Source organism: Oryctolagus cuniculus, chromosome 2, assembly GCF_964237555.1.
Source record: "Oryctolagus cuniculus chromosome 2, mOryCun1.1, whole genome shotgun sequence".
Lineage (NCBI taxonomy): Eukaryota > Metazoa > Chordata > Mammalia > Lagomorpha > Leporidae > Oryctolagus > Oryctolagus cuniculus.
The window spans coordinates 140,987,232-141,008,734 of record NC_091433.1 but is presented as its reverse complement, the minus strand read 5'-3'; the positions used below and the strand labels follow the sequence as shown (position 1 = coordinate 141,008,734).

Here is a 21,503-nt window from a genome sequence, read left to right as displayed (position 1 = left end):
TTCTAAGTGGTGTCTGTAACCACTGTGCCAAATGCTGGTCTCAAAGCACAGAAATTTGTATTGTAGATTTCTGGAGAGCAAGACATTCAATATCAGGGGTCAGTATCTGGTAAAGGTCTCTCTGTTTCATTGTGACATGGGAGGAGGCTTCACATGGAGAGAGAGCAAGCCTGCATGCACAGGTCTCCCTTCTTATTTAGCTGTTAATGCCATCATGGGATCCCATCCTCATGCTCTATCTAACCCTAATCACCTTTCAAATGGCCCACCCTCTGGGGCCTGTGCTGTGGTATAGTGGGTAAAGCTGCCACCTGTAGCACCAGCATCCCATATGAGCACTGGTTCGAGTACCAGACGCTCCAATTCCAATCCAGCTCTCTGCTATGGCCTGGGAGAGCAGTAGAAGATGACCCAGCTCCTTGGGGCCCTGCACCCATGTGGGAGACTGGAAAGAAGCTCTTGGCTTCTGGCTTTGGATCGGCACAGCTCCAGCTGTTGCAGCCATCTAGGGAGTGAACCAGTGGATGGAAGACCTCTCTCTCTCTCTGCCTCTGCCTCTCTGTAACTCTGCCTTTCAAATAAATAAATAAATCTTAAAACAAAACAAAACCAAAAAAACAAATGGCCCATCTTCAAATACCATCAACATCTGACTTTGGGGATTAGGTCTCCAACACATGAATTTTTGGGGGACAAATCCAAGCCATAGTAACATTATTTTGTTAATGTTAAGAGCCATCAGTTGTTACGATTGTGAAAAAAGTAATATAAGTGAGATAACTTCTTTTTAAATATTTACTTATTTTACTTATGTGAAGGGGGGAGAGAAAGAGAAACAGAGGCAAATAGAGTATTTCTATCTACTGATTCACTCCCCAAATGGCTGCAACAGCTAGGGCTGGGCCAGGCAGAAGCCAGGGGCTGGGAGATCAATCTAGGTCTCCCATGTGGGTAGCAGCTACCCAGCTACTTGAGCCATCATCTGCTACTTGCCAGCATGCTCATTAACAGGAAACTGGAATGGAGAGCCGAGCCAGGACTTGAAGCCAGGCATTCTGATACCAGATGCAGGTGTTTCAAGTGGTGGCTTAACTGTAGTGCCAAAAAGCTGCCCTGAGATACAACTTCTGTATCTTAATAGACTTTGTGCACATTTATATGGAAAGGAATGTACAGCTTTTGCAATTCTTTTCCTTTTTTTTCTGGTTAAATTCATTCTGATTATATTTACTGAAATGTAAAAATAAAAGCCAACAGTTGATAATGCATGAGAACCTAAAGTTGGCTCTTAAACATTTTGAGTTGTTTGAACATATGTCTAAGAATTTTGATTTACAAAAATACATTAATAGGGGCCAGCACTGTGGCATAGCAGGTAAAGCTGCCACCTGTAGCACTGGCATCCCATATGGGTGCTGGTTCAAGTCCCTGCTGCTCCACTTTTGATCCAGCTCTCTGCTATGTCCTGGGAAAGCAGTAGAAGATGGCTCAAGTCCTTGGGCCCCTGCAACCATGTGGGAGACCCGGAAGAAGCTCCTGGCTACCAGCTTCAGATTGTCCCAGCTCTGGCCATTGAGGCCAGCTGGGGAGTGAACCAGTGGATGGAAGACCTCTCTCTCTCTCTCTCTTTCTTTCTCTCTGCCTCTCCTTCTCTCTGTGTAACTCTGATTTTCAAATAAATAAATGTTTAAAAATGCATTAATATTCCAAAGACAGGATAAAGAAAGATCATTTTTTAAAAGATTTATTTATTTACTTGAAAGTCAGAGTTATACAGAGAGATTAGTAGAGGCAGAGGGAGAGAGAGAGAGAGAGAGAGAGAGAGAGGTTTTCCATCTGCTGGTTCATTCCCCGATTGGCTGCACGTCCAGGGCTGGGCCAATCCAAAGTCAGGAGCCAGGAGATTCTTCCAGGTCTCCCACGCAGGTACAAGGGCCCAAGGACTTGAGCCATCTTCCACTGCTTTCCTAGGCCATAGTAGAGAGCTGGATCAGAAGTGGAGCAGCAGGGATTCAAACTGGTGCCCACATGGGATGCCAGCACTGCCAGCTCCAAGAAAGAATTGTTAAGATAAAATATTTTTGGTGATTTTAAGTTCCTGAGTTAAGTTCTTATGGTGCTTAGGAAAAGAATTCATTGCTCATTTCATAAAGGCCTACAGCACTATCTAGTGAGTGAAAAATATTTTCACCTTATAGTTTTTGTATGCATATTTTAAACAACCTGTCCTTATTTGGTTAGTCATATTTGGAATAAAAAATGTTAGACAGCTCATGGGGAAAGAATGAATGTAGACATCCAGGACAAATTATTTTATCTGTAGACCCAAAACAGCAACACTCCCCTTTCCAGGCTGAGCTCTTAATTTCTTTTCCTTTTCTGAACTAGCAAGGAGGCAAAAAAGTATTTTATTTGGTATTTAAGAGTATGATTCAAGAAATGTTCACAGTTCTTTTCATCTTTTCTCTACAGACTAATCCAAATCTTTAAAATTAGCAGCAGACATTTGCAATTTTAAAAGCATTAAGTCTTCACTTAGGTGATTTTAAACTATTGCTTCCCTGAACACTCAAATATTTAGCACAAATAGCTCCACAGAGATGACAAAATGCATCTCAAACACAATTCAATTCTTTTCTTCTCCAGTGTGTGTGATCTGTTTCCATGGAAATTTCATGTTGACCAGGAATTGTAAAAGTGCTATATGCAAACATGTCTCAGAAGCAAACCTTTTTGAAGAATAATCGTGATTTAATTTGAATCATTCCATTAAAATTGTTGAAATAATAGAGAACTGTATTCTTCTTTAGCAGAGACCATTCTGCAATTTCCCTTAGCTTAATATATTAATCTAATAGAGTTGGAGATACAAGGACTTTAATTTGCCTTTTGATGAGAGTAAAATTAAATTTTAATGATTTAGGTAAATTTGTGCATTCCAAAAAAGATTAAGGACTTAGTCTGAGCAAGATATTGTTGGAGGTGCTGAAAGGAATGCAAAGACATCTACCAGTACAACACTTGACTACAGAAAGACTGACAGTGTGCTCTGGGAGTGAAGAGGAGGGAGTCAAGGAGGAAGGTCAAGGAGGAAGAGGAGGAAGGTCAAGGGAGTCTTAGATGATGTGGCATCTGAACTGGGCTTTGAAAAAATGAGAGTGTGAGGAGAGGGCCTTCCTGCTGAGGTCAACCATCAGAGTAAAGACACAGAGGTAGGAAAGTCAAGGGCAAGCTTAAGACATGGTGAGAAGCTCAGCTGATTGATGGGTGAAGGAAGCAGTGAGCTCAGAGGAAAAGGTGGGCTGAGTTAGGCTTTGCAGGACCTTGAATGTGTGCTAACTTGGATATTGTGCTCAGTAGCAGTGGTGTTCAGTAAGGGGATACAAATCTGAACTTGCTTTTGTATCCTTTTTTAAAGATTTTACTTATTTGGCCGGCACCACGGCTCAATAGGCTAATACTCCACCTAGCGGCACCGGTACACTGGGTTCTAGTCCCGGTCGGGGCACCAGATTCTGTCCCAGTTGCCCCTCTTCCAGGCCAGCTCTCTGCTATGGCCCGGGAGTGCAGTGGAGGATGGCCCAAGTGCTTGGGCCCTGCACCTGCATGGGAGACCAAGAGAAGCACCTGGCTCCTGGCTTTGGGTCAGCGCAGTGCACCGGCCGCAGCGCGCCGGCTGTGGCGGCCATTGGAGGGTGAACCAACGGCAAAGGAAGACCTTTCTCTCTGTCTCTCTCTCTCACTGTCCACTCTGCCTGTTAAAAATAAATACATACATAAAAATTAAAATAAAATATTTTACTTATTTATTTGAGAGATAGATTTACAGACAATGAGAAGGAGAGTCAGAGAAAGGTCTTCCATCCGCTGCTTCACTCCCCAAAATGGCCCCGACAGACAGAGCTGAGCTGATCCGAAGCCAGGAGCCAGGAACTTCTTCCGGGTCTCCCATGCCATTGCAGGGACCCAAGAACTTGGAAGACCTGGATGGAGTTCCAGGGTCCTGGCTGTGGCCTGGCCCTGCCCTAGCTGTTGTAGGCATTTGAGGACTAAACCAGCAGATGGAAGATTTCTATCTCTCTCTTTTTCTCTCTGCCTTCCAAATAAAGAAATGACAACAAATGGATAAAAATGACATATAATTTATTCATGGGATACAGTGCAATATTTCAACATATGTATACAACGTGCAATGATCAAAGCAGAGTGATTAAGCATAGCCATCACTCCATTTCTCATTTTTTGTGTTGAAAACATTTTGAAATATACAATATTGTTAGCTATTTTCACTGTAGTATAGAGTAACAGAATTTAATCCTCCTGATTCTGTGTGTGTATATATATACACACACACACACACATACACAGGCACACACGCACACAATCTAAACATTTATCATTTTGAAAGGCAGAGTGCGGGTGAGAGAGAGAAAAAGAGATCCTCCATCTGCTGGTCCATTCTTCAATTGGCCACTACATCCAGGGCTCAGCCAGGCCAAAATGAAGAGTTAGGAACCCTATCCTGATCTCCCACATGGGTGGCAGGGCCCACACACTTGAGCCATCCTCTGCTGCCCTCCCAGGTGCACCAGCAGGAATCTGGATCAGAAGCAAAGTTGCTGGGATTGAACTGGCCCTGAAATGGGACACTGGCATCACAAGCAGTGGTCTAACCCACTGCATCACAATGGCAGCCCCTCAGACTATATTTCTGAAACATTAACCAGCTCTTCTAAGTCTCCCTCGCCTCTCCCATTCCCAGCCTCTGGTAACCATTATCCTACTCTCTATCACAGCAACTTTTTAGTGTCTACATAGGAGTGAGCACTGAATTTGTCTTTTTGTGCCTGATTTATTTCACTTAACACAATGTCCTTAAGGCACATCCATGATGCTGCAAATAATAGAATTTCATTCTTTAATTTTTGTGGCTGAATGATACTCTATTGTGTATATATGTCACATTTTTATTTTTTTATAAAGATTTACTTATTTGAAAGGTAGAGTTACAGAGAGGCAGAGGCAGAGAGAGTGAGAGAAAGAGAGAGAAAGAGAGAGGTCTTTCATCCACTGGTTCACTCCCCAAATAGACGCAACAGCCAGAGCTCTGCCGATCTGAGGCCAGGAACCTGAAGCTTCTTCCAGGTCTCCAATGCAGGTGCAGGGGAGCAAAGACCTAGGTCATCTTCCATTACTTTCCCGGGCCATAGAAGAGAGCTGGATCAAAAGTGGAGCAGCCAGGACTTGAACCGGCACCCATATAGGACGCCAGCACTGCAGGAGGCGGCTTTGCCTGCTATGCCACAGCACTGGCCCCTACATTTCCTTTACCCATTAATCAATCCACTGAGGGACACTGAAGTTGATTCCATGTCTTGGCTACTGCAAATAATGTTGTAGATATCTCTTTGACATGCTGATTTATTTTCCTTTGACTGTATAGTACTTCCTTGTTCAGTGTTTTAAGAAATTCCCATATTGTTTTCCTTATGAATGTACTCTGGTTGACATCTTGATAAGAACCAGAATCATCACCAGCCAAGCTGGTCTCGTATTCCTGGCTTACAGACACTGCGAGATAGTAATGTTCATTGTTTTAACCTGCTGCATTTCAGAAAAGGGTAGTGAATGCTAGAAGTTTGAAATAGAAGAATCTTAAACATGTTTATGAGTTAAAATAAAGGAGCCAGTGGAGATTGGAGAATGAGGATTCCACAAGGAGAATGGAAATCATAGTTAGGTTAAGTGCTGGAGGAAGTTATCATGGGAATCTGTCACCCAGAAAAGGCGAGAAGCTGCTTTAGGACAGGAATTATATCAGGAAAATGTTCAGGTTGACAGAATGGGTGGTGAAATCGAGTCAGGTGTTTTTTTATTATTATTATTATTTGACAGATAGAGTTAGTGAGAGAGAGAGAGAGAGAGAGAGACGGAGAGAAAGGTCTTCCTTCTGTTGGTTCACCCCCAAATGGCTGTCACGGCCGGTGCTATGCCGATCCAAAGTCAGGAGCATACTCTGGATCTCCCATGCGGGTGCAGGGCCGAAGCACTTGGGCCATCCTCCACTGCCTTCCTGGGCCACAGCAGAGAGCTGGACTGGAAGAGGAGCAACCGGGACTAGAACCGGCGCCCTTATGGGATGCCGGCGCCGCAGGCGGAGGATTAACTAAGTGAGGCACGGCACTGGCCCCGAGCCAGGTGTTCTTGATTCCTTCGGTGAAGAAGAGCAGGTCATCTACAGAGATGACGGAGCCTTTGGGGGAGTAGACAGGATGGGAAGAGCTACTGTGAAATCAGTAAAGCAAAGGATACACCCTGGGGGAGTAAGCTGAGAAAGCAGACAGTGGCTGTTGCGGACATCTGGGGAGTGAACCAGCGTTTGGGAGATCTGTCTGTCTGCCTCTCTCTCTGCCTCTCAAATATATTTTAAATTTTTTTAGGAAAAAGAAAGAAATCAGACAGTGGAACACACCCAAGATTGGCAATTGATACGGTAGATGTGAAGATCAAGTGGACAGTTTTCTGAGACGCTGATGTATTCGCAGTGGCTGACCATTAAGTCCAGGCTGGGAACAAGGACACATGAAACTAAGAGGGAGTTAATGAGCTGAGACTATAAAAGGGTAGAATTTCTATAGCAACTATGTGTGTTATACAGCTCACATTTTATTCACAAACTGCCTGATAAGCTTCATGTAACTTTTTGGGTGCATATACCTAGTTGCCCTGGTGAGACTGTAACTCAGGGCACTGATCATGGTTTATTCGTTTTGTACCTTAGCAGCTAGCACACTGCTGCACAGGAATGCATGTATTTGTTGGATCACTGTATATAAACATACGGGCACTTGCTGTGTTTCTGTTACTGGGTTTTTCCTTTCTTCATAACAAGCATCCAACTGAAACTGAAGATCTGCTCCTTGTCAGCAGACAAACGTGTTCCAGCCTTGTCTTTAAGAGCCAAGATTTCTGGGTGCCTTTGAGAAGCATCATACAAAAGAGGGACAATACCTGATTGGCTAAAAATAATAACCTAATTATCCTATCTGAAGCAACCTTGAAATAAACCTTGGATGATTTCCCTTCAGCACGACAAGAGCCAGAATAAAAGTGAAAGGGTTTAGAGACAAAGGAGAGACTGGCATTCTCCAGGAAAATCAGGGGACACGGAGGCCTTCATTTAGAGGATCTCACAGAAGCTTGCGTCTGGGGCGAGGGCTCTAACACCGGTGCCAAGTCTTTGAAGATAACTGGGACAAATGGCTCCCAAGCCCAAATGGACATATATGTGTTCTTATCTGGTGTACTCTTCTATATCATGGCCTGTATATGTCTGATGAAACTCTTTTAAGACAAGGCTGAAAACTGGCATTTCTGCCTCTGAATAGGGTCAGTGATGGCACAGATACATAGGAGGGCCTTCAAACTTCTGCTACCTGTCCTATGTACTACACATTCACACCCCAGCCTCCATGTCAATCAGTTCAGACTTTATGCAGCAGCTTGTGAGGTAATATTTTTTTTGTAAGATTTATTTATTTATTTGAAAAGCTGAGTTACAGGGAGAAAGAGAGAGAGAGAGAGAGAGAATCTTCCATCTCCTGATTTACTCCCCAAATGGCTGTAATGGCCAGATCGAAATCAGGAGACAGGAGCTTCTTCTAGGTCTCCCACGTGAGTGCAGAGGCCCAAGCACCTGGGCCATTTTCTGTGGCTTTCCTAGGCACATTAGCAGGGAGCTGAATTGGAAGTGGAGCAGCCAGGACTCAAACCAACACCCACCTGGGATACTGGCATTGCAGGCAGAAGCTTTACCCGTTATGCCACAATGCTGGCCCCATGAGTTAATAATTTGAACTATGATACAGCCAAGAGTTTCAGTTCCCTTTTAGCAGTCACTATCTAGGTTGAAGAGTTTATCTATGCACTTATTTGAGGGGATTTTTTTTTTTTGCATTTTGTCCCTTTCGTATTAAAACAAAGAGAAGCAGATATGAAAGTGCTGACATCAGTGATCACAAGTTTAGGTTTCACACACTTGGTGCAATTAAGATAAAGATGTAAATCATTCTCTTCCCAGCCACAATCAGATGCTCATTGTAAAGGAAAAGAAACCAACACAAAAAAAAATATACAAAGTGCTGGGACCAAATAACTGAAAATTGCACTTGAAACTGAGGTGTAATTAGGGACTTTATAATAATTTTTAGATATTAAATCATGTTAGTTCTGTTGTAAGCCAGTCGAATGTATTTTAAGAATACATTATATTAGAAAGAAAAGAACTGCCTTTTGAATTGCGCTCCAGGAAGCAATGGGGAGTTTTCACAAGAGTTAAGAGAAGGGCACTGCAGGCCTTTAATCCTGTATTGGCTTCCACGAAAACCAAGTCCTTTTATTGTTTTACATTCAGAATTCTGAAAATGAATTCATTAAAAGAAAGGGTTACTACACAACAAAAGACTGAAAGTGACTGTCCAACCCTAAAACAGTGTTTATACAACAATGTAAAGTAGTTTGACTTTTGGGGGGATGATTTGCCTTACCAACTTTACCTCTAGCAATTGATTCTATACAAACAATCATTCACAAAAATATACACAGACAGGATTTATTATAGCATTGTTCATAGAGCAAAAGACTGAAAACAATGCAAATATCCATGAATATAAAATTGGCTATAATAATATCTGTATTAGGATCTCTACAAACTTCTTTTTTTAAAACATTTATTTATTCATAAGAAAATCAGAGTTATAGGCACAGGCAGATGCGGAGAGAGAGAGAGAGAGAGAGAGAGGGAGGGAGAGAGAGAGAATCTTCCAACTGCTGTTTCATTCCTCAAATGGCTGCAATGGCCAGAGCTGGGTTAATCTGAAGCCAGGAGCCAGGAGCTTCTTCCAGGTCTCCCAAGTAGGTGCAGGCGCCAAAGCACTTGGGCCATCCTCTGCTGCTCTTTTAGACACGTTAGCAGGGAGCTGGATCAAAAGTGGAGCAGTGGGGATTTGAACCAGCACCCATATGGGATACTGAGGAGGGCAGCTTTACCTACTACACCACAATGCCAGCCCCAAACTTCTTTTAATAGAATAGAATGGAAATATGTACAAGATACATTGTTAAGTGGAAAAAAGCAGGTTACAAACAGTATGCTTTGGGTCAGCATTGTGGCATAGCAGGTAAAGCTCCTGTCTAGGATACTGGCATCCCATTTGTGGACTGGTTCATGTCCCAGTTGCTCCACTTCCAATCCAGCTCCCTGCTAATGGCCTAGGAAAAGAAGCAGAGGATGGCCCAAGTGTTTGGGTCCCTGATGCCCACGTGGGAGACCCAGATGAAGTTCCTGGCTGCCAGCTTCTGGCTTTGGCCTGGCTCAGCCCTGGCGGTTGCAGCCACTTGGGGAGTGAACCAATGGATGGAAGATCTTTCTCTCTGTTTCTCCCTATAAATAAATAGATAAATCTTTTTTTTTAAGAAAAAAAGTATGATTCTATTTATAAGCCAAATAGTAAGTCAATAAGTTAAAAATATGCAAATAGCTGTTACTTTACTTATTAAAGGTATTACTAGAATTCATAGGTTTGTTTTAGTGTATATATAAAATGACATGATCTTTATTTAAGTACAAGATTAGCTTTGGAAACACTTTGGGGTTTTCCATAATTATTATGCCTGAAAGTCTAATTCCTTGTTCTGAAGAATAATTACATTTATTGTGTGAAGAGTTTTGGAGAGTGGAAAACACAGCATGTAAAGGCTTTGTGTAATTTTACATGTTATGAAGATTATTAGTAGCAATTTATGGAATTTACTCACATATATAACTAAAAAACAAGTTGAGCTCTCAAAGTCACTCGCAAACACAGTATCTCAATCACACTCAAGAGAACAGTCATTTTTGCTTGTTGGTATAGTAAGGGTTTCCATAATTTAAACTTAAAGAGCTGTTCCTCTTATTTTTCAGTATTAGTTGGGTGAGCCAAAGAGAAAAGATTGTGTTTACAGAAACACATTGCAAGGATCTGGTGAAATCATGGCACTTCACTGTGGTGGTTATCACTGACAAGTCCTGGCTGGCTTGTTTCCAAGCATGGCTGACTCGAGATGTCACAACAGAGGACATCTTTTCTTCAGGACCTCTATCAAATCCATAGAAAACGGGGGTGTTCAGCAAACTTTGTATTTCCATAGACACCGGGAAGAAAATGCCAGGGTGAATTTTACAAGTCAACTGAACTGATACTGTTATAAATAAGAGCTGAAACATGAAAATCATAGATTCCTTAAGTCTTATATCAAATCCTAACAATGATGTTTTTCAGTGTTTTAAAGACATTCCACTGGGAAATAGAGCACGGCTTTATTTGCCCATTTTTAATCAGAAAGATTGCTCTCTCATTCCTTAAATTGACCATCCCCAGAGAGCTCACACTGGCAAGACTGGAAGGGAGGAGGGACTCAGGACCTGGAAAGCAACTCAAGCATATGTTGTTGTGCAACAGGGCTCAGGCACATTCACAACCTCGCAGATCTGCCCTACAGGAGAAGGCACAGGGGACATGCTAGGGCCAGTGGGCTGCGTTGGCCACGTCATCAGTGAAGCATCGCAGCAAAAAGACATCCCTCTCATTTGTCTATCTCCTTCGAGACCAAACCTGGACATCCTTGTCCATGGGGTCCACACACACAACTTGGTACCAAGCTGTCTGGGTTCACACGCCAGCAGCCAGGAGTTGAGAAAGTGCGCCTCCCATCCTGACACTTGTGCTATGGGAAGCTGACTCTGGGAGAAACATTAAGGGCGAGGGTCACAGCTGGTCCGTTGTCCTGGCATCCCTGAGTTATCTCCGGGGGTCTGCCTGACGGTGGGCACTGATCACCGCCATCATTTTGAATATGAAAAGCCATCAAACTAGGGATTCCTTTTTTGTTAACATTTTAAGATGCCATAATTGTGTGCAAATTTTAGGACCTTTTGTAGGCTTTCCACCACTTTATGCCAGTTTAAACAAAACTTACATATTTTAAAAGCAGGCATTTTAGTAGACGTCTACGTCTTCGTGCCCTTCCGGCGTTGGCAGCGGAGTTCCCCGGGATTTGTCACTTACTCGTTGCCACCTGCTGGAGAACAGGAGAAGTGCTGCTGAGCGCTTCTTTCAAACCTGTTACCGCGCCGCCGCCATGGGATCCCGCGGCACCCTCCGAGGCGCGCCCCTGCCGCCCCAGGTGAAGGCCGAGGGCGGTGTGAGGTGTGGAGTGCGGAGAAGTTCCTCACCTTTCCCTCTCCGAGGTGTGCCTGCGGCCTGCCTCCATCCCTGGCCGGGCGAGCCGGGAACGCGCCGCGGGCGGGCGGCCTCACCTCGCGACGAGAAGGCGGCGGGAAGGCGCCCGGGGCCAACATGGCGGCCGCCCTTCCCGCGGCTCTGGGGCCTGAGCCGCTCTAACTGCTTCTATGCTGTGCGCGCCGGTTGGGTGTACTTATTCAGGCTATCGTCAGATGACCTTAGGAATAAAAATGAGGGAATGCTGCTTCGGTCCTTCCTGGGAGGTGTAAAATGAGGCGTCTACACAGGCAGTTTGGAAGCTCTCATTCGCCCAAGACCAGTAACATTTTTTTATGGCTCCAGGAAGGCATTTAACGGTATTGTTTCAAAAATAATGCTAGGGGAAGGTATGTGCCAAATATGTGCACTTTTCTCTCCCACTGGTCAGGTAACCCCGCCCCCAACCAAGCCTGACCCAGCTCTGCTTCCAGTCTTGCCGGCCTCCAAGCGAGCTCTCCCTGTGAGGAGCGTTAGGTGCTGCTTGCAAATCTTCCCATGGATTTGGGGGTCACTCAGAGGCTGACCAGCCTCTTCCCTGTCTAATCGGCCTCCGTTTCCCTTTCTTATACTTCTGGTGCCTCCTCCCCTCTTTCCCTCCCTCCCTTCTCCCTGGTGCTCCCTCCTCCCTCCCCCCCTACACACACACACCTTATTTGTTGGAGCACCTGGCTCCAACTCCTTGTTTAGATGTTAGCTTCCCCTTTTCAGAAGCGATCCTTAATAGGCTGGTGGGCCTCCACCTGCCTGCCTCTCCATGGCTCCTTGTTCTCTCTCTTCGCCTGCACTGCAGGCTTCCTGAGGCCAGTGTCTGGATCTTATTTTGTTGCCCAGTGCCTACTGTGTCTAGTATATATCCTGTATTTAGAAAAATACACGTTGGGGCTGGTGTTGTGGCTTAGCAGGTTGAGCCTCTGGTATCCCATATGGGCACCCATTCAAGTCCTGGCTGCACCACTTCCAATCCAAGCCCAGCTAATGTGCCTGGGAAAGCAGGGGAAGATGGCCCAAATGCTTGGGCCCCTGCCACCCACATCAAAGAACCAAATGAAGTTCCTGGATGTGGTCTTTGCCAGCCTGGGCATTGGGGGCCATTTGGAAAGTGAACCAGTGGATAGAAGATATCTCTAATTCTGCCTGTAAAATAAATTATTAAATAAATAAATCTTAAAAAAATGTGTTTCATAGACAAATGAAATAGCCTATTAGAAGCATTTGCAATTGCCAAGAAGAAATTTGAAACTATTTCAACAAGTGTGGAAATGGAATTAAATTATAAATGTATTTGGTGCCAAAAAATGGAAATTCATGCATAGGTTTTTCATAGTATGCATTTTCCATTTTTGATAAAAAAGGACTTCCATTTACTCTCACAATTTGATTTACTTAAAGAATTACTTTTATTTATTTGATATAGAGACTGTCCATCTGCTGGTTAAGCCTCCAAAAGTCTATCTACAACAGCTAGGGCTGGGCCAGGCCAAAGCCATGAGCCAGGAATTTAACCTGGATCTCTCATGTGTGTCACAGGGACCCAATCACTTGAGTTATCACATGCTGCCTCCCAGGGTGTGTACTAGCAGGAAGCTGGAACCAAAAGTAGAGCTGTGACTCAGACTCAGACACTCCAGTATAGGGGTTTGGGTGTGCTAAGCAGTGACTTGACTACCATGTCAAATGCATTCTCCTGACTTATTTTTAAAAATTACTAGCATTAGGAATGTAAACTGGTAAAAACCACTATGGAAATCAGTTTGGAGATACCTCAGAAATCTGAATATAGACCTACCGGATGACCCAGCCATCCCGCTCCTGAGAATTTACCCAAGGGAAATGAAATCAGCAAATAAAAGAGTTTATTACAGCTCAATTCACAATAGCTAAGACACGGAGTTAACCTGCATGCCTATCAACTGAAGACTGGATAAAGAAATTATGGGATATGTACTCTACGGAATACTACACAGCAGTAAAAAAAAAAAGAAGAGAGAGAGAGAGAGAGATCTGATCATTTGCAACAAAATGGATGAATTTAGAAAATATCATACTTAGTGAAATAAGCCAGTCCCAAAGGGACAAATACCATCTGTCCTCCCTTATCTGTGATAGCTAATAGAGTACCTAAAAGGAAATCTGTAGAAGTGAAATTGACACTTTGAGAAGCAATAACCTTAACAGCCCTTGTCTTGACTGTTGTGGAACAGTTTTTGTTTTTGTTTTTCTTAATGGAGAGTGGGATTGGGAATGGGAGAGGGAGGAAGAGGTGGGGTGGGAGGGTGGGTATGGTGGGAAGAATCACTATATTCCTAAAGTTGTGCTTATGAAATTTGCACTCATTAAATAAAAGGTTTCTTTGGGGAAAAAAGCTACTAACATGGAAAATAAACTGTTCACCCAAATGTGTTGGAAATTAAATAAGACTGGGCCGGTGCCGCGGCTCACTAGGTTAATCCTCCGCCTACGGCGCCAGCACCCGGGTTCTAGTCCCGGTTGGGACACCGGATTCTGTCCCGGTTGCTCCTCTTCCAGTCCAGCTCTCTGCTGTGGCCCTGGGAAGGCAGCGGAGGATGGCCCAAGTGCCTGGGCCCTGCACCTGCATGGGAAACCAAGAGAAGCACCTGGCTCCTGGCTTTGGGTCAGCGCAGTGCGCTGGCCGCAGCGGCCATTGGGGTGAACCAACGGAAAAGGAAGACCTTTCTCTCTGTCTCTCACACTGTCCACTCTGCCTGTCAAAAATAAATAAATAAAAGAAAAAAAAGAAATTAAATAAGACTGAAGAAAACCATTCAGCTCTTTTATTAGGCCTTTCTCAGAATATGTATTACTTGAGAATGGGATTTTTCAGGCCAGCTTTGTGGCACAGCAGGTTAAGTCAACACCTGCAACGCCAGCATCCCTATGAGTGATGGTTCTAGTCCAAGCTACCCCTCTTCTGATCCAGCTCCCTGCTAATGCTTCTGGGAAAGCAGCAGAAGATGGCTCCAATACTTGGGTCCCTGCCACCCACATGGGAGGCCCAGACGGAGTTCCAGGCTACTGGCTTTGGCCTGGCAGAGGCCCAGATGTTATGGCTATTTGGGGAGTGAACCAGCAAATGGAAGATCTTTTTGTGTAAAAAAAAATCTTTTTTTCATTATTTTCTATCACATTTGGCTATATGTGGCTATTGCTTTTTAAAATTTTATTTACTTATTTCTTTGTGAAACATTATTCAAGAAACCTCCCATCTTCTGGTTCACTCCTCAGGTATCTACAGCAGCTGGGGCTGGGCCATGCTGAAGCTTAGAGCTGAGAACTCAATCCGGGGGTGCCTAAGTAGGGAGTGAACTTCAATCCAGGTCTCCTGTGTGAGTGACAGGAACTCAATTACTTGAGCCACCACTTGATGCCTCCCAGACTGTGCATTTATTGTAGGCTAAAATGGGGAGTGGAACCGGGACTTAAACCGCGTCACTCCAGTATGGAATGCTAGAGTCTTAGCCACTAAGCCAAATGCTTACCCCAAGAATGAGCTTCTTTTAGCGGGGAGAGACAGATATCTTCCAACTACTGGCTTACTCCTCAAATGGCCATAAAAACCAGGGTAGAGCCAGGACCAAGCCAGGAACTAGGAACTGCATCTGGTTCTCACATTGTAAGTGGTAGGGACCCAAGAACATGGACCGTCATCTGCTGCCTCCCACATCAGTGGGAATCTGGATTGGAAGCAGAGGAACAAGGCCTCAAACTGGCACTCATATGGAATGCAGGCATCCATGCTGTGGCTTAGCCCACTGTACCACAATGCCCACCTCCAAGAATAAGACTTTTTTTTTTTCTTTTTAAGGCAGAGGAGAGATCTTTCATCCACCAGCTTACTCCCCAAATGCTGTAACAGCCAGGGAACCAGGAACCCCATATGGATCTCCCACATGGGTGGCAGGTACCCAACCATCATCTCTTGGTTTCCCAGGTGCATTAGCAGGAGGTTGAATCAGAAGCAGAGCAGCCGAGACTCAAACCACACTGCAACATGAGATGCTGCCTTCATAAGCAGTGGCTTAACCTGCTGTCCCACAATGCTGTCCTGAGAATGACATTTTTTTTTAAGACTTATTTTGCTTATCTGAAAGAATTACAGAGAGAGGTAGAGCAAGGTGGAGGGGGGGAGAGGGAGGTCTTCCTTCTGCTGGTTCTCTCCCCAAATGCCTACAATACCAGAGCTGAACTGATCTAAGGCTAGGAGCCAGGAGCTTCTTCCTGGTCTCCCACGTGGGTGCAGGGGCCCAAGTACTTGGGTCATCTTCCACTGCTTTCCCAGGCCATAGCAGAGAGCTAGATTGAGAGTGGAGCAGCTGGGACTCGAACTGGCATCCATATGGGATGCCGGTGCTGTAGGCTGGGCCTTTAACCCACTGTGCCACAGCACCGGCCCCAAGAATGACATTTTTTACAAGACTAAAATACTATTATGAAGGATAAGTGTGACTTTGCACTGATTAAATATGGCCATATTTAAATAATCTATAATATTCCTTCCTGCTAAAGAATGTAGACTGTGGTGTGTTTTTTTTGTTTGTTTGTTTTTCTAAAAAGGTAAAAACAAGGCGTTTAAATTCTGGGCTTCCACACCAAATTCCAGACAGGCTTAATAAGTGCCAAAATGACCTTGTTAATGATGCCGGTGTATCACTTCACTGTAGGTGCTCAAAGGCTGTTGGGGCTGCAGCTCTCCCTATGAAACCAGATATTACCGTACTCACTGGCACTTGGCAAGGACCCTGAGGCCACAGCCTTGTTTTGAGATTCAGCGATAATGGCTTTAAGTGGTGAGTGCTAACAATTTTATATTCTGTCTGCAAATTATGATGGATCTAATGATACCAGATATAAAAGGGTTTGTTCTTAGCTATTGCTGTGCCACCTCCACTGCTCATTAACTTAATTTTGTAGGAGTTTCTTGATGGAAGACAATCAAACATTTTTATGAATGAGTCACAAATACTATTACACTGATTCTTCAGAAAATACAATTCTTATTTTATAAGAAAATAGTCTTTGCCTGCAGTAGACTGAATGTCACTCCCTCCTCCAAAATCTTGACTTGAAGCCCCAGTCTCAAATGTGATGGAATTAGGAGTAGGGCTCTTTGGGAGTGATTAGGTTATCAGAGTACAGTTCCCTTGGAAAAGGAACTCCAGGGGCTGTGGCACAGTGGTTTGAGCCATGGCCTGTGGTGCCATCGTTCCATTTGGGCTCAGGTTTGAGTCCTGGCTGGTCCGATTCCAATCCAGCTCCCTGCTAATGCACCTGGGAAAGCAGCAGAAGATGGTCCAAGTGCTTGGGCCCGCTGCACCCATGTAGGAGACCCGGAAGAAGCTCCTGGCTCCTATCTTCGGCCTGGCCCAGCCCTGGTGATTGTGGACATTTGGAGGAGTGAACCAGCAGATGGAAGACCTTTCTGTCTCTCCCTCCCTCTGCCTATAAATCTGCCTCTCAATTAAATAAATAAAAGCTTTAAGAACAAAAAAAGTTCTAATTAAGTGATTCTTTGATATGTCCAGGCTACTAGTGGCAATTCTGGCAAAGGGTAATACCTTTGTGTCTAAGAATCAGACATTTCTGCTTCAATGGATTATATGCATTCCTTTCTATTAAAATCAATTTTGAAAAATTCATGCTCTAAAATCAACTGGACTTTGGAGGAAATATGCCTAGAGAAAACTGTTCAAATTCTATGCACTGTTGTAACAAGAGAACTGACAAAAACAATAATTCTGATCAAAATGGTATCATGTTCAATCTGCACTTGGAGGCTGGCGCTGTGGCATAACAGGTAAAGCTGCTGCCTGCAGTGCCAGTATCCCACATGGATGCCAGTTCGAGTCCCTGCTGCTCCACTTCCAATCAGCTCTCTGCTATGGCCTGGGATAGCAGTGGAAGATGGCCCAAGTCCTTGGGAGACCCAGAAGAAGCTCCTGGCTCCTGGCTTCGGATTGGCACAGCTCCAGCCATTGGGCCATCTGGGGAGTGAACCAGCAGATGGAAAGACCTCTCTCTCTCTCTCTCTCTCCTCTCTCTCTCTCTGCCTCTCTGTAACTCTGCCTTTCAAATAAATAAATCTTTTAAAAAAAAATCTGCACTTGATCTGCACCACCTTCATGGCCAGTCTTTGCAGTACCAAGCCCATCAAACCAGAAGGCTCACACTGCCCCCTTTCAGAAGCAGAGACGTGAGGGAATTTGAGGTCATTGTCGCTGGGGGAAAAAGTCTTGTGGAGCTAAATGAATGCTATGTACATCCAGCTACTTCAGCTTCTCTTTGGTTGCCTTTTGCCAGATGGCTTAACATTGGTGGAAAATATTGGTGGTGGTGCCTGAAGCCAGTAAACTACCACTTCGTGTACTAAAGGCAGGCGTTCCTGCAAGATTCTCAGTATGTTTCCTGTTAAGATCTTCATACATTGCTTCAAAAGTATTAATGTGCTGTGAAAAACAGCGCATCAACCAATGCGACTGCCCTGTTGTGCCGCCCCCCCATTTGCCAGTTGTACATTGTCACGGAAACGCATGTCGCAGAAGAATGAACTGTATTCAGCAGGGCAGGCAGGGGAGGATTTTGTGTTGTGTGGTCTTATTGGAGCTTTAAAGAATGTACAAAAATGGAAATACTGAGTGTAGCAGTCAGCGTTGCATCTGGATGCATGTAAACATAAGGCCGATTACAGCATTTTTACCAAATAGGGGTTTTGTTTTCTTCACATGGGAAGAGTCAAAAAGGTGGGCAGTGCAGGCTGCTGTGGCTGCTCAGGGCACCCAGGTGCATCCCAGCATCCTCTGCCATCCTCAGCTTGTTGCTTTCAGCTTCACTGTGGCAGGAAGGCTCCCCTACCATCAAGCATGCTGTGCATGAGTGAAGCAGGAAGAAGAATGCGCTTGTTCCCTGAAGCCCCACCAAGCCACTGTTCATAGCACTAAGAATTTTCCAGAACCAGGCTAAGTGACCATGACAGCAAGAGGGACCAGAGGTTCCATATTCTAATCGGGCACGTGGTACCCAAAATAAACTCAGATTCTCCCATCCAGTTCCCTGCTAATGCTCCTGGGAAAGCAGTGGAAGATGGTGCAAATGCTGGGCCCCTGCCACCCAGGTAGAAGACCTGGATGAAGTCTGGCTCAGTCCCAGCCTTTGCAGGCTTTTGAGGAGTGAAACAGCAGATGGAAGTTCTCTCTGTCTGTGACTCTCCCTCCTTCTCTGTAACTATGCCTTTCAAATAAAGTAAATCTTACAAAAAAAAAAAAAAAATTACCAGGGCCAGCACTGTGGCATAGTGGGTAGGGCCTCTGCCTGTGGTGCTGGCATCCCATATGGGCGCCAGTTCGAGACCCGGCTGCTCCACTTCTGATCCGGCGCTCTGCTATAGCCTGGGAAAGCAGTAGAAGATGGCCCAAGTCCTTGGGCCCTTGCACCACGTGGGAGACCCGGAAGAAGCTCCTGGCTCCTGGCTTCAGACTGGCACAGCTCTGGCCATTGTGGCCAGTTGGGGAGTGAACCAGTGGATGGAAGAACTGTCTCTTTCTCTGCCTCTTTTCTGTCTGTGTAACTTTGTTAAGTACATAAAAATCTTTAAAAAAAAATTACCTGTTGTTAAAGAAGAACTTGGCACTATTGAAATACTCAAAAGAATGCTTTCCAAGCTAAGAAATCAATTTCAATCCAGAAGGGTGGTTCTTTATACTCTCACGGTGGCTCACAAGATTTAGAACCACTCTGAAGGAGTCATCCCTGCTTAAATAAGTGCTATTGACATTGTTTAAAAACTCACATGATTCTTCAATCCCAGCTAAAGAATCTAGCGATCCTTCACGCAGTGCACAGTCCTCAGATGAGGCAGTGATGGGGGGGGGGGGACTATTATGCTGTCACTCTCCTAGTGAAATGTTCATTTTAAACACCAAGGAAGGGGAAAATCGACCATGCTTTAAAATCAGATAAAGGATTAATGGTCTTGAAACTTTAATATTAACTCTCAGTTTTTAGTTTTCATGCAGATTAACCTTTCTTATTTAGGAGTAAATCTAGGGAAAGAAGATTTTATGAGTAATTGATATTAAAAGTTTAAGTCATGTGTGTGCTCTTTTTCTTTTTTTCACGTGAAAGCAATTTTGCCCTCCACGTCTTTTTATTTGAAAGACTCAAATCTCACTTTTGTCAGATGAAATTGCTGCCTAAATGATCTAACATGATTTTCACATTCTTTTGTGGAAATCAAATTTTCTAAGGTGGTAGAATTCACTTAGAAGTGACAGCAATGTGCTCTTTCTCCCAGGGGAGCTGCTAATTGACGCTGAACCATTAAATGTCCTCCTGAAAGCACTCAAGCTAATGAGGTAACAAAACCCCAGAGGACAAAAACGAAGCAAAGCGAGTTAGTTCTTGAAATGAAACTCTTGAAATCCCAACTTGAGAAAACAAGGAAGCAGGAAGAAGGAAGGAAAAATAAACAGAAAAAAAGTCACACAATTAAAAGTATGAAATGAAAGATTATTCTGTTTAATTGGGTAGCTTTTCCAGTTATGTGCGTTGTGTCAATTGTACTGGACTTCGAAGTTGTAAAATGTATGTGTTGTGTGTCTCTTCTCTCACTACTGGAAACAAAGGAGAACTCCCTTGTATTTCACATGGGCAGGATTGCAACTTCAGATGCTGTGGGGCCACCCCCAGAGCAGGCTGTGCAAAGATGAGGGGTCCCATGGCTGTGAGGTGCGTTCGTGCCTCTGCTTTCCAGTCATTGTGTGCTAGGCAAAGTCTGGGCTCAGTGCTGCTAGACATTTTAGTATTTTGTGTTTTTTTTTTTTTTTTTTTTTTTTTTTTAAAGAGAAACAGAGACAGAAAGAGATCCTCAATCTGCTGATTCATTCCCCAAATGCCTGCAATATCCAGAGCTCTAGGCCTGGCGGGAAGCCAGATCTTTCATGTGAGTGGCAGGAACCCTGGTAGTTGACCTGCCACCTGCTGCCTCTCAGGGTGTACATTAGCAGGAGGCTAGAATCACAAGCAAAGTCCAAGTCTGGACGTAAACCCAAGCACTCTGAGATGTGTTGAGGACATTACAAGCCCCTGTACCCAATATGTGCCCCAACATCCAGGCATTTGGAAGAACACTGTCTTGGTTTGGCTGGATTTGGGTGCAGGTATTTATTTGGGTGATGATCACAGGAAGTTCGGTGAAGGAGTGGGAGTGACCTGATCACCTGCCACCTGCCACCCACCACCCGCCAGCCTTCAGGAGGGGAGTGAGGAAATTGCCTAATCTTTTCGAAAGAATTATTCTGAGCCTTCAGTTATTAGCGGTAAATGTATTTAAAGCTTCTTAGTAATTAGTTACAGACAATGATAAAATTTTTCTAATTATGAGCTGAACCCAGGTTTTTAAGGTTGATTCTTTTTCTTTCTTTTAGGCATGGAGTGTACTATTCAGGAAATTAATAGCATTATTATGCTCTGGAATGCATGATAAGAATAAGTTCAGGAAATCTTGGAGGGAAAAGGCAAATTGTCACCCTTGGAGGAAAGGAGGGGACCAAATCATTCTGGGTAAAAAGAAAATGAGGCATGGATGGTGTGCACAATACCCAATCACAAGCCAATTATGCACGAGCATTAATGCTGACTTCCTTGTAAATATGAATTGTTTTAGGATTTGTTTTTATTTATTTGAGAGGCAGAGAGAGGAGACACACACACACACACACACAGAGCGAGCGAGAGAGAGAAACATTCCTAAATGCCTGCAACAACAGCTAGGACTGAACCAGGCTGAAGGCAGGCCTAGAATTCAATGCAAGTCTCCCACATGGGTGGCTGGGACCCAATTACTTGAGCCATTACTGCCACCTCCCAGGGTCTGCATTAGGAGGAAGGTGGAATCAGGAGCCAGAGCTAAGACTCAAACCCAGGTACTCTGATTTTGAATGCAGACATCTTAGCCATTAAACTGAATGTCCAACCATAAATATGAATTTGAAAAGAGCTTAAAATTCCTAGTTTTTTTAAAAAAAATATTTATTTTATTTATTTGAAAGACAGTTACAAAGAGAGATAGAGACAGAGAGAGAGGTCTTCCATCTGCTGGTTCACTCCCCAGATGGCCGCAACGGCCGGAGCTGCACCGATCCGAAGCCAGGAGCTAGGAGCTTCTTC

The 21,503-nt window shown here is 44.3% G+C and overlaps 2 long non-coding RNA genes across 3 annotated transcripts in view; one reads left to right on the top strand and one right to left on the bottom strand.

Annotated features, from left to right (window-relative positions):
* Positions 1-11,411, bottom strand: part of LOC138848611 (uncharacterized) — a 67,775-nt gene extending 56,364 nt beyond the window's left edge. The window contains exons 1-3 of one of the 2 annotated variants that reach the window (XR_011386625.1): positions 11,276-11,411; positions 11,020-11,121; positions 7,504-8,417 (exon numbers count right to left, since the gene is read on the bottom strand). This is a non-coding gene — a long non-coding RNA (uncharacterized lncRNA). Of the gene's footprint in view, positions 1-7,503; positions 8,418-11,019; positions 11,122-11,275 lie in introns of those variants that run through there. The other variant, XR_011386624.1, reaches the window with a different exon arrangement.
* A 94-nt stretch (positions 11,412-11,505) lies between these two features.
* LOC138848610 (uncharacterized) lies at positions 11,506-20,143 on the top strand. Its single transcript, XR_011386623.1, has 3 exons — positions 11,506-11,641; positions 16,004-16,129; positions 19,630-20,143. It is a non-coding gene; the product is annotated as an uncharacterized lncRNA (long non-coding RNA).
* Positions 20,144-21,503: the final 1,360 nt, after the last annotated feature.